Raw genomic sequence first — 11,242 nt, forward strand, 5'->3', positions numbered from 1 at the left:
ATATCCTTTTATATTATATTATTTTATATAATTTAAATATACACAGACATTTTTTCTATATTTTTCTTCTACTTTTTCTAATATAGTATCAGAGTCATGTATCCTCTTTAAAGAGAATAAGTTATTTTTCTTCTCGTGAAATCACCGTATTTTTAACCTATTTTATCTATGCCATTTTTTTTTTTTTTTGTCACTACTTTGATGTTTTTTCTCTGCGTCTATGTCTTTCAGAGTCTAATGAACCAACCACCATTGTCATTCGTTGCTTACCTATTTTCATGGATGTATTTTTCGTCACCTTTCAACACTTCATCATCTCCTGACATTTTATCATCTCTTCGCAGTTTGCCACCTTTTTTACAATTTTCGGGAAGTTCGCCATCTTAACTGACAATTTTCTTTGCGTTTTTCTTGTGACAATTTCATTTGGGCTTTTCTTGTGGTAATTTTGTCTGTGCTTTTTTGCGGCAGCTTCATCTGCACTTTTTTGCGTCAGCTTTGTCGCAGTTTTATCTGCGTTTTTTTTGTCTGCACCATATCTATCCGTTTATGCAGCTTTTTTTCTTTATTTTGTTATTTTAAATAAATTTTAAATTCAACTTGTTACTTGAATCTGAGGGAGATATTATAATATATTAAGATCAATTAGCATTATTAAAATTATTTAACATATTTAAATATTTATTATATGATATTACATCTTTCTTAAAGGGAACTAGTATCAAATAGCATACTTATTTCTGGTTTAGTTGTGGTAGAAACGGGCTAATTTTTTTTAATATGAGGTTGAGACGTGTGTTATGCTGAGTTATGGAGTATTGGGGAAATATACACAGTTGTGACGGCGTTCAATTTTTTGTGTCAGTGTGATACGTGCTTCAAATGTTCGTGATATGAAGAGTTCAAGTGTTATTTAGAAGATATTAGTTTACATTTTTAGAATATTTTAATTTAATGTATTTTGATTTTGTTTATTTAATTACTAGATTGGGCCTTATGTTTATGGGTTTTAGGGTTTTTCTTTGTTTTAACCTAATAAGAGGTTATAAATACATCCTTAGCTATTGTAGTCGTAGAATAGAATTTTTAGAGGTTTGAAAATTCCTTTTTGGTTTTGTGATGAAACCATGGTGTGGATAATTGAGGTTGAGGAGTCCCTCTCTTGTTGCATCGGGGAATTGAGTAGAAGGTTGAGGAGTCCCTTCGATTCAATTCCCAAACTATGGCGTTGACAAGTTAGGTTGAGGAGTCCCTTTCTTGTTGCGTCAAGAAATTGGGTAGAAGTAGAGTGATTCTCTTTGTATTCAATTTCAATCTATCATTTTTATTTCTATTTCAATTTTAATGTATCTTTTCATTCAGTTTGAATCTTTATCTTCTTGTTTTGTCACGGCCCAAAATGAGCCATGATCGGCGCTCAGGAAATAATCCCAAGCAAGCCTAACCGACTCATATAAGTTGAATAAGAAAATTACAAATATTTTAAATAAATTTACAATGTCTAAAATGAATAATTACATATTTTTAACAAACAAAAAATAAAATAAATATGGGTGGATCCTGCCTGTGACATATGGAGCAGATGACGTCTAAGAACTCAACAACGAATAGATACCCATTGCAGATCATTACTCTTGAATAGAAAGACTCACATAATCAAATATTTATTCCTGAAAAATATTTTTAGAAAAACGGAGTGAGTTTTGCAACCCAGTGACTAGATAGTACATCTATAATTCACATGAGACCATATAAATATAATTTTAGTTAGAAGATAATAATTTATATAAATAAGTGAATCAATAAGGGAGTTCTCATACAGAAATCAAATCAAAAGTCCACACTTGGGCGCCTCCACCTCTATGGGTAGCCCTTTCCTTTTGTGTGTCCTAACGGAATATCAGATCTAACGTGTGGCCTACACGTTAGGCTAGCAACACCCCTGCTAGCTGGAGTCTGAGTCAAATGAATCTAAGTTAACGTCATAACCGCCGTTAACTACGGTTTTCTAATACGAGCCAACCAATTCAAAACATATAGTTTCAAATACAATAAATCTTTAATCTCTCAAATATATAAGGTATCGAATCAAATCAATCAGATAATACTTTCTTATCAGAAATATTTTCAAATCATACTTTTTCAATCATAGAAATATATTTCATAATTTCAAAGTCAATAAGTACTAACAAATACTTCAATGCTTCAAAAGTATATATTCGAGTAAAATCAAATGTTCTAAAATAATATAAAACTTCATCAAATATATATATAGTCTCATGTAAAATTTCTAAGATATAAACTTCATAAAAATATTTTTTCAATTATAATAAATTAATTATTTTAATCAAATCAAAGTTCTTCAACAATAGTTTTATAAATGTAATTAGAAACTCAGAATAGCATAAACCAAAAAAATTAACAGTTATAAATGTAAAGCTTACTCACAAATTGGTCCCAAGGAACCGAAGAAACCAAACCAGAGTGCCAAGGAAGGTTGAAGTAGAACGGAATGAAAGAGCACGAAATTTGGACCGAGGTAGTAGCAACAACTTCGATTTCTCACTGCAGCAACCTCAACAACAGCCCTAGTATCTGTCACGACCCAAAATGAGCCATGACTGGCGCTCAGGGAAATAGTCCCCTAGCAAGCCTAGCCGACTCAAATATAAGTTGAATAAGAAAGTTACAAATATTATACAAGTTCTAAAATAAATAATTATACACTTATAACAAAACTAAGATAATTAAAATAGTTGGATCCTGTCTGTGTCATATGGAGCATATATACATCTAAGAACTCGTCAACAAATAAGTACTCATTGCAGATCGTACATCTTGAATCGAAAGCCTCACATAGACAAGTAATTGTTCCTGAAAAATGTTTTTAGAAAAACGGGGTGAGTTTTGCAACTCAGTGACTAGACAATACATCTATAATCGACATGAGACCATATAAACATTATATCAAAGTAATTTTAATTAGAAAATAATAGTTGATAATAATAAATGAATCAATAAGGGAGTTCTCATACAGAAATCAAATCAAAAGTCCACACTTGGGCGGCTTCACCTCTATGGGTAGCCCTTTCCTCTTGTGTGTCCTAACAGAATAACAGATCTAACGTGTGGCCTACACGTTAGGCTAGCAACACCCCTGCTAGCTGGAGTCTGAGTTAGATGCATCTAAGTTAACGTCATAACCGCCGTTAACTACGGTTTTCTAATACGAGCCTCCCAAACCAATTCAAAACATATAATTTCAAATACAACAAATCCTTGATCTTTAAAATATATAAGATATCGAATCAAATCAAATCATATTATACTTTCTCATCAGAATCCTTTCCAATCATACTTTTTCAATCAAAACACATTTTAAATATATTTCACAATCTTTAAACTAAGTAAATACCAACAAATACTTTAATGCTTCAAAAACAGATGTTCAAGTAAACTCAAACATTTTAGAATAATGCAAAACTTCATCAAAAATATATATGGTCTCAAAAACAGATATTCAGATAAGATCAATCAATTTAAAATAATGCAAAATTTTATCAAAAATATATATGATCTCATGTATAGTTCCGAAAGTATAAACTTCATAAAAATGAATTATTCAATTTTAATAAATCAATTATTCTAATCAATTTAAAACCGTTCTAGACAAATATAATGAGTATAATTCAAATATCATAATAGATATATGTCAAAATAATTATAGATGCACAATCAAACAATTATAAATGTAAAGCCTACTCACAACTTGGTCCCAAGGGACCGAAGATACCGAACCCGGGGTGCCAAAATCCAAGGTGAGGAGGATTGAAGTAAAATGGAACGAATGAGCGTAGGGTTTAGATTTGGGTAGCGACAAGGTGGAGCTGCGATAGTTTGGGTTATTGGGTTATTGACAGTAACGGTTCCATTACCAACCAAGGTTCACTCGAACGGCGACCGGTGACGGAACAGCCCTCTATTCACAGCGGCTCCTCTCGCACATTCTGTTTCTCTCTCTTCGAGCTCTCTCTTCTGTCTCAACAATGGCGACGCGACTTGGCATGGCGGCGGTTGAAGCTCAGCAGCAACGGAAGCAAGACGCGGCGGCTGTCCTTCCTCGTCTCCTCTCTCGCGCTCGTCCCCTCTCTCGGACGCATCTCTCGGTTCTGGCCTCTGAGGCGACGCGACGGCAGCGAGCTGAACGCGGCAGGCGGCGGCGCGACGGGTCACGAATGGTGAGCTCCAGGCCGGCGGTGACGAGGCGTGGCTCTCTCTCTCCTCGTGTGGTAGCTCGGCGTGGACAGCTCCCTCCTCCCTCCTTCCTCCTCCCTTCTCTTCTCGCGACCTCCCCTCTTCTCTCTTTCCCTTTTCTTTCTTTTTCTGTTGAATCTGGGTGTGTGTTGTGAGAAAGAGGGTATGAGGTGAGTGAAGGTGTGTGCGGCGGTGAGAGGTGAGTGAGTGTGGGGCTAGGGTTAGAGAAGGAAAAAATATACTTAGGAGTGGGTCCCACGTCTTATCTATTTTTTTTTCTGGTTATTACATTCTTCCCTCCTTTAGAAATTCGGTCCCCGAATTTCAACCAATATACTATGTAATATCGCGTGAGCAGTACAAGTTACACATATTTCATAGAATTATACATTGTTGCAATGAATAACAAATTTAGGAATAAGAGAAAAAGCAACATTGTGACAATCATGGAATTAAAGGGGGACACAGTGAATACACTAGCGACAAAGGAAAATCATTTTAATGATCATCTTTCTCAGACCTAAAACATTGTTGTGATAACTTGCTTATCAATTACTATAGAAGTTCAACTAATTACAACATAACCACACAATGCAACATATTCCTTCCGGTTAAAGAGATAAATACATTTAAATAGCTAATCTAAAACTCAAATCATATATCCAAGCTTCGTGAAAATCATATGATAAAGATAAATTTGCAAATTTTGGTATAAATTTTCTACTAAGATCAAAACACTTGTCATTCATCATGAAAGTTTTCCCATCAAAGAAGTACTTTGGAATTTTTATTTATTTATTTATTTGAAAATACATTTCTAATATCAAAACTTATTAATTAGTTAGGAGACATGGCCTAGATAAACAAATACATACAAAGATCGCTTCTAATTTATTTCTAATTTGAAAGGACACAATTTTTCAGTATCAAAAAAGAGAAAGAAGATACAAGACCTAAAGTCTATATCATGTATAGATCAAAATTGGAACATTAGGATCAAGAAAGTCACAAAAAAAAAAGAAAAAAAAAAGAAAGAGTGGCATCACAAGCAAGAAAACGAAGAGCAACACTCTTATAACCTAAATGAAATATTCACAACATTCATAAATCAAAACCACAAACAATAAGATAGAGATAGTAATAGAGAAGCAAAGTAAGACAATAAATTCAAGGCTTGACACCACATTTTAGAATATATAATTAATTAGTGATAAAAATGAAAACATTAACTGTCACAAAAATTAACCTGCTCTCTTTTCCTAATTTAGAAATCTCTAACTAAGTCTCTCGGAAATTGTTATTATTATTATTATCATGGCTTTAGTTATTAAGCATACTAATATAAAAATGGAAATTACTTGACTATAAATGAGATAGACAGTGTAAAACATGACAAGATGTTATTTAAGTACATTCAACTCATTTAAGTACAAAATCTTAGTTAAACCATCCAAGAAGAGGTCCTTCAATACTTCACATGCAAGAACAATTTAAGGCCCGCACAACAATTCATAACAATTGTAACATAATTCAGACCCCTCACAGCGTTCAAGCAAAATTCTCCAATTATGGTTAGTGTGACCAATTATGGCAAACACGTATAGAGAAAGGTGAAGATAAGTGAAAGAAACAGCTTGTCAAACTGACGTAAGACTAGATCAAACAAAAACACAAGGTGAGAACAAAGGCAAAGTTGAGTTGGAATATATATATATATATATATATATATATGTGTGTGTGTGTGTGTGTGTGTGTGTGTGTAGACAAAATCTTGCTCCTAAACCCCCAAAGTTAAATCTCCAATACACTCGATCGTTTAACTGCACAAAAACATGTTCGCAATTTAATTCCAATATCTCATCCAAAGAGAACACCACCAAAAAGTTAAAACTAAAATCAAATCCTCTTATCCTTGATAACCCCCGACAACCGATGCACCGCGTGATTTTGGTCAAAGATAGCTGGAAGCATAAACAACTATACCATTCATGTGATCAATTCCAATAACTTCTATGTGCTCGGTCAAAAATAAAAAAACAATAAAAAGCAAAATTGAGTATATATAATACAGTCAGCATATATGGTAAACGACGACCAATAAGTGTTCATTAAACACTTAACTCTCCTATCTTAAAAGTGTGTCAACAACTAGGATGGGGGAACAACAGGTTGGGCCTATCACCATTCTCAAAGCTACCAGTCAAAATCATTAAGAACAAAACACAAACTGCTGTACCAAGTTAGAAGTCACCATATATGAGTATGGTAGTCAAAAGTATCGATTGGAAGACAACACTGCAAAGGAACAAGAATTGACATGTTCATATTAAATACATGGAAAGAAAATAGAAGAGACAAAAGAAAAGATCTAGGGCATTCAAACTCCAGGTAAAAGTCACCAATTCCACATCTAAGTATCTAACTCGATTACATGGACAATGTTACTCAACCAACTCAACGAACATAGCGCTACAAGAAAACAACTTTAAATTGAACTTTGCACCAACTATTAATGCTAGAAAATGAATATGGCAGAAAAATTCAATAGAAAAGACAAATTTAATTTAGATCATGAGCCTGTATTATTTTTTGTAGAGCTTCTCTCTTTTTCTTTTTTTTTTTTTTTTTTTTTTTTTTTTTTTTGAAATCATATCTTCTGATAAAAAAAAAATTTTAATTGTTGCAACCAATGAAAAGCATTGGAGGTCATAACAAAAGTAAAATGACTACATAATCAAGTTATTTTTTTATAATATCTAAGGGGTAGAAAGTGAAAGAATAATATAACAAGGACATATCAACCTCGGAATCTTGAAAACAGTCTTGGTGCAATCCCATACCCTTCAATTGGTTCCCAAGGAAAAGAGAAACAAAAACCGATTTCCAACCACGAGAGAATAACGAAGGAAACAACACAAGTAGCAAATTTAAAATTGAAAAAAAGCAAAAATTAAACAAATGAACCAGGCAAGTACAAAAGCATATCACTAGGAAGCACTCAACACCCACAATCAGACAACACTACACGGGAAACCAACGACATTTTAATTCAAATGCTGCTAGCACAGTAGGTTGGAATGATCAAAAAGGAAAGAAGAGTTTGGAAAAACTGTTTTAGGAAACTAGATTCAATCCATTGTATTCATCGTGTTCAACAACCAGGCTACAATGCTACATAGAATATAACTACATTTTGATTCACATGCATTGCGAACCAAGCAAAACTTAAGCTAAATCCCTCTACATAATAATGATAAGAACAGTTGAAGAATAGAAGTTTCAGGGGAAAAGCAAGGGTAAGGAGTTCTCGGTTTCTTTGGATCTAGGCAAAAGCAGAATTCATCATCCAATCCCCAACAAAAAGCAAGCATTCCGTGGAAATAAAAAGGTCATGTTCAACAACACAGTACCGTAATAGAACAGATCATCAAATTAAAAGAATTCAACCAAACTTTCAGATCGAAAAAGATTCAATTCAGCTAACAGATTATCCAAAAAAAATCGCCACACCAAAGCAAAGAAAATCACAATTCCAATAAAAAAAAAGAAACAAGAATAACACTCCGTTCAAATGTTCATTGCGTAGTTCTTCTCCTTGAGCAACTGAATAACAGTTCAATTATTGTTTTGAAAGAAAGAATCACGAGTGGTTCAAAATTATGTAAGCTTTAAAGATCATTCACAAAAGAAGAACAAACTCCTCGTTTATCGAAATCCAAAAGAAAGCACCTCAATTCAACAACTAAGCAAATCCACAATTCACAAATCCGAATACAGTTTTACAACAGGAATCAGATAGTAATTCACAGCAAGAACATATCGAATCTTCTATATCATGAATGAAATCTTGAAATCGAGAACCATAGAGAAGATTAAAGCAAATATTCACAAAAGCGAGAAAGGGCAGAACCTGCTAAAAAAATAAGAGTCGCAAACCGGAACCAAAACTAAAATCATTGGAAAAGCAAGTTCAAGAAAAACTACCAAAAGATAACTCAAGGTTGGGTACAAAGAAGAGGAAAAGAGTGGCAAGAAGCGGCAGAAGTCGCATGATAACAACCAAAAGACAACAACGACATAACGGACAAAGATGACATCGCTATAGGCCTTTGATAGTGCCACAATTTGTACAAATAGGCGCGCTTCTATTTATACAATCGTGATCCTACCATAGGACACTTGCTCCACATTACACAGATTAAACCTAAGCTCTGATACCACTTTGTCACGACCCAAAATGAGCCATGACTGGCGCTCAGGGAAATAGTCCCCTAGCAAGCCTAGCCGACTCAAATATAAGTTGAATAAGAAAGTTACAAATATTATACAAGTTCTAAAATAAATAATTATACACTTATAACAAAACTAAGATAATTAAAATAGTTGGATCCTGTCTGTGTCATATGGAGCATATATACATCTAAGAACTCGTCAACAAATAAGTACTCATTGCAGATCGTACATCTTGAATCGAAAGCCTCACATAGACAAGTAATTGTTCCTGAAAAATGTTTTTAGAAAAACGGGGTGAGTTTTGCAACTCAGTGACTAGACAATACATCTATAATCGACATGAGACCATATAAACATTATATCAAAGTAATTTTAATTAGAAAATAATAGTTGATAATAATAAATGAATCAATAAGGGAGTTCTCATACAGAAATCAAATCAAAAGTCCACACTTGGGCGGCTTCACCTCTATGGGTAGCCCTTTCCTCTTGTGTGTCCTAACAGAATAACAGATCTAACGTGTGGCCTACACGTTAGGCTAGCAACACCCCTGCTAGCTGGAGTCTGAGTTAGATGCATCTAAGTTAACGTCATAACCGCCGTTAACTACGGTTTTCTAATACGAGCCTCCCAAACCAATTCAAAACATATAATTTCAAATACAACAAATCCTTGATCTTTAAAATATATAAGATATCGAATCAAATCAAATCATATTATACTTTCTCATCAGAATCCTTTCCAATCATACTTTTTCAATCAAAACACATTTTAAATATATTTCACAATCTTTAAACTAAGTAAATACCAACAAATACTTTAATGCTTCAAAAACAGATGTTCAAGTAAACTCAAACATTTTAGAATAATGCAAAACTTCATCAAAAATATATATGGTCTCAAAAACAGATATTCAGATAAGATCAATCAATTTAAAATAATGCAAAATTTTATCAAAAATATATATGATCTCATGTATAGTTCCGAAAGTATAAACTTCATAAAAATGAATTATTCAATTTTAATAAATCAATTATTCTAATCAATTTAAAACCGTTCTAGACAAATATAATGAGTATAATTCAAATATCATAATAGATATATGTCAAAATAATTATAGATGCACAATCAAACAATTATAAATGTAAAGCCTACTCACAACTTGGTCCCAAGGGACCGAAGATACCAAACCCGGGGTGCCAAAATCCAAGGTGAGGAGGATTGAAGTAAAATGGAACGAATGAGCGTAGGGTTTAGATTTGGGTAGCGACAAGGTGGAGCTGCGATAGTTTGGGTTATTGGGTTATTGACAGTAACGGTTCCATTACCAACCAAGGTTCACTCGAACGGCGACCGGTGATGGAACAGCCCTCTATTCACAGCGGCTCCTCTCGCACATTCTGTTTCTCTCTCTTCGAGCTCTCTCTTCTGTCTCAACAATGGCGACGCGACTTGGCATGGCGGCGGTTGAAGCTCAGCAGCAACGGAAGCAAGACGCGGCGGCTGTCCTTCCTCGTCTCCTCTCTCGCGCTCGTCCCCTCTCTCGGACGCATCTCTCGGTTCTGGCCTCTGAGGCGACGCGACGGCAGCGAGCTGAACGCGGCAGGCGGCGGCGCGACGGGTCACGAATGGTGAGCTCCAGGCCGGCGGTGACGAGGCGTGGCTCTCTCTCTCCTCGTGTGGTAGCTCGGCGTGGACAGCTCCCTCCTCCCTCCTTCCTCCTCCCTTCTCTTCTCGCGACCTCCCCTCTTCTCTCTTTCCCTTTTCTTTCTTTTTCTGTTGAATCTGGGTGTGTGTTGTGAGAAAGAGGGTATGAGGTGAGTGAAGGTGTGTGCGGCGGTGAGAGGTGAGTGAGTGTGGGGCTAGGGTTAGAGAAGGAAAAAATATACTTAGGAGTGGGTCCCACGTCTTATCTATTTTTTTTTCTGGTTATTACATTCTTCCCTCCTTTAGAAATTCGGTCCCCGAATTTCAACCAATATACTATGTAATATCGCGTGAGCAGTACAAGTTACACATATTTCATAGAATTATACATTGTTGCAATGAATAACAAATTTAGGAATAAGAGAAAAAGCAACATTGTGACAATCATGGAATTAAAGGGGGACACAGTGAATACACTAGCGACAAAGGAAAATCATTTTAATGATCATCTTTCTCAGACCTAAAACATTGTTGTGATAACTTGCTTATCAATTACTATAGAAGTTCAACTAATTACAACATAACCACACAATGCAACATATTCCTTCCGGTTAAAGAGATAAATACATTTAAATAGCTAATCTAAAACTCAAATCATATATCCAAGCTTCGTGAAAATCATATGATAAAGATAAATTTGCAAATTTTGGTATAAATTTTCTACTAAGATCAAAACACTTGTCATTCATCATGAAAGTTTTCCCATCAAAGAAGTACTTTGGAATTTTTATTTATTTATTTATTTGAAAATACATTTCTAATATCAAAACTTATTAATTAGTTAGGAGACATGGCCTAGATAAACAAATACATACAAAGATCGCTTCTAATTTATTTCTAATTTGAAAGGACACAATTTTTCAGTATCAAAAAAGAGAAAGAAGATACAAGACCTAAAGTCTATATCATGTATAGATCAAAATTGGAACATTAGGATCAAGAAAGTCACAAAAAAAAAAGAAAAAAAAAAAGAAAGAGTGGCATCACAAGCAAGAAAACGAAGAGCAACACTCTTATAACCTAAATGAAATATTCACAACATTCATA

The sequence above is a fragment of the Arachis ipaensis genome, chromosome B8 (genome assembly GCF_059453495.1).
Source record: "Arachis ipaensis isolate K30076 ecotype BB chromosome B8, ASM5945349v1, whole genome shotgun sequence".
Taxonomy (NCBI): Eukaryota; Viridiplantae; Streptophyta; class Magnoliopsida; order Fabales; family Fabaceae; genus Arachis; species Arachis ipaensis.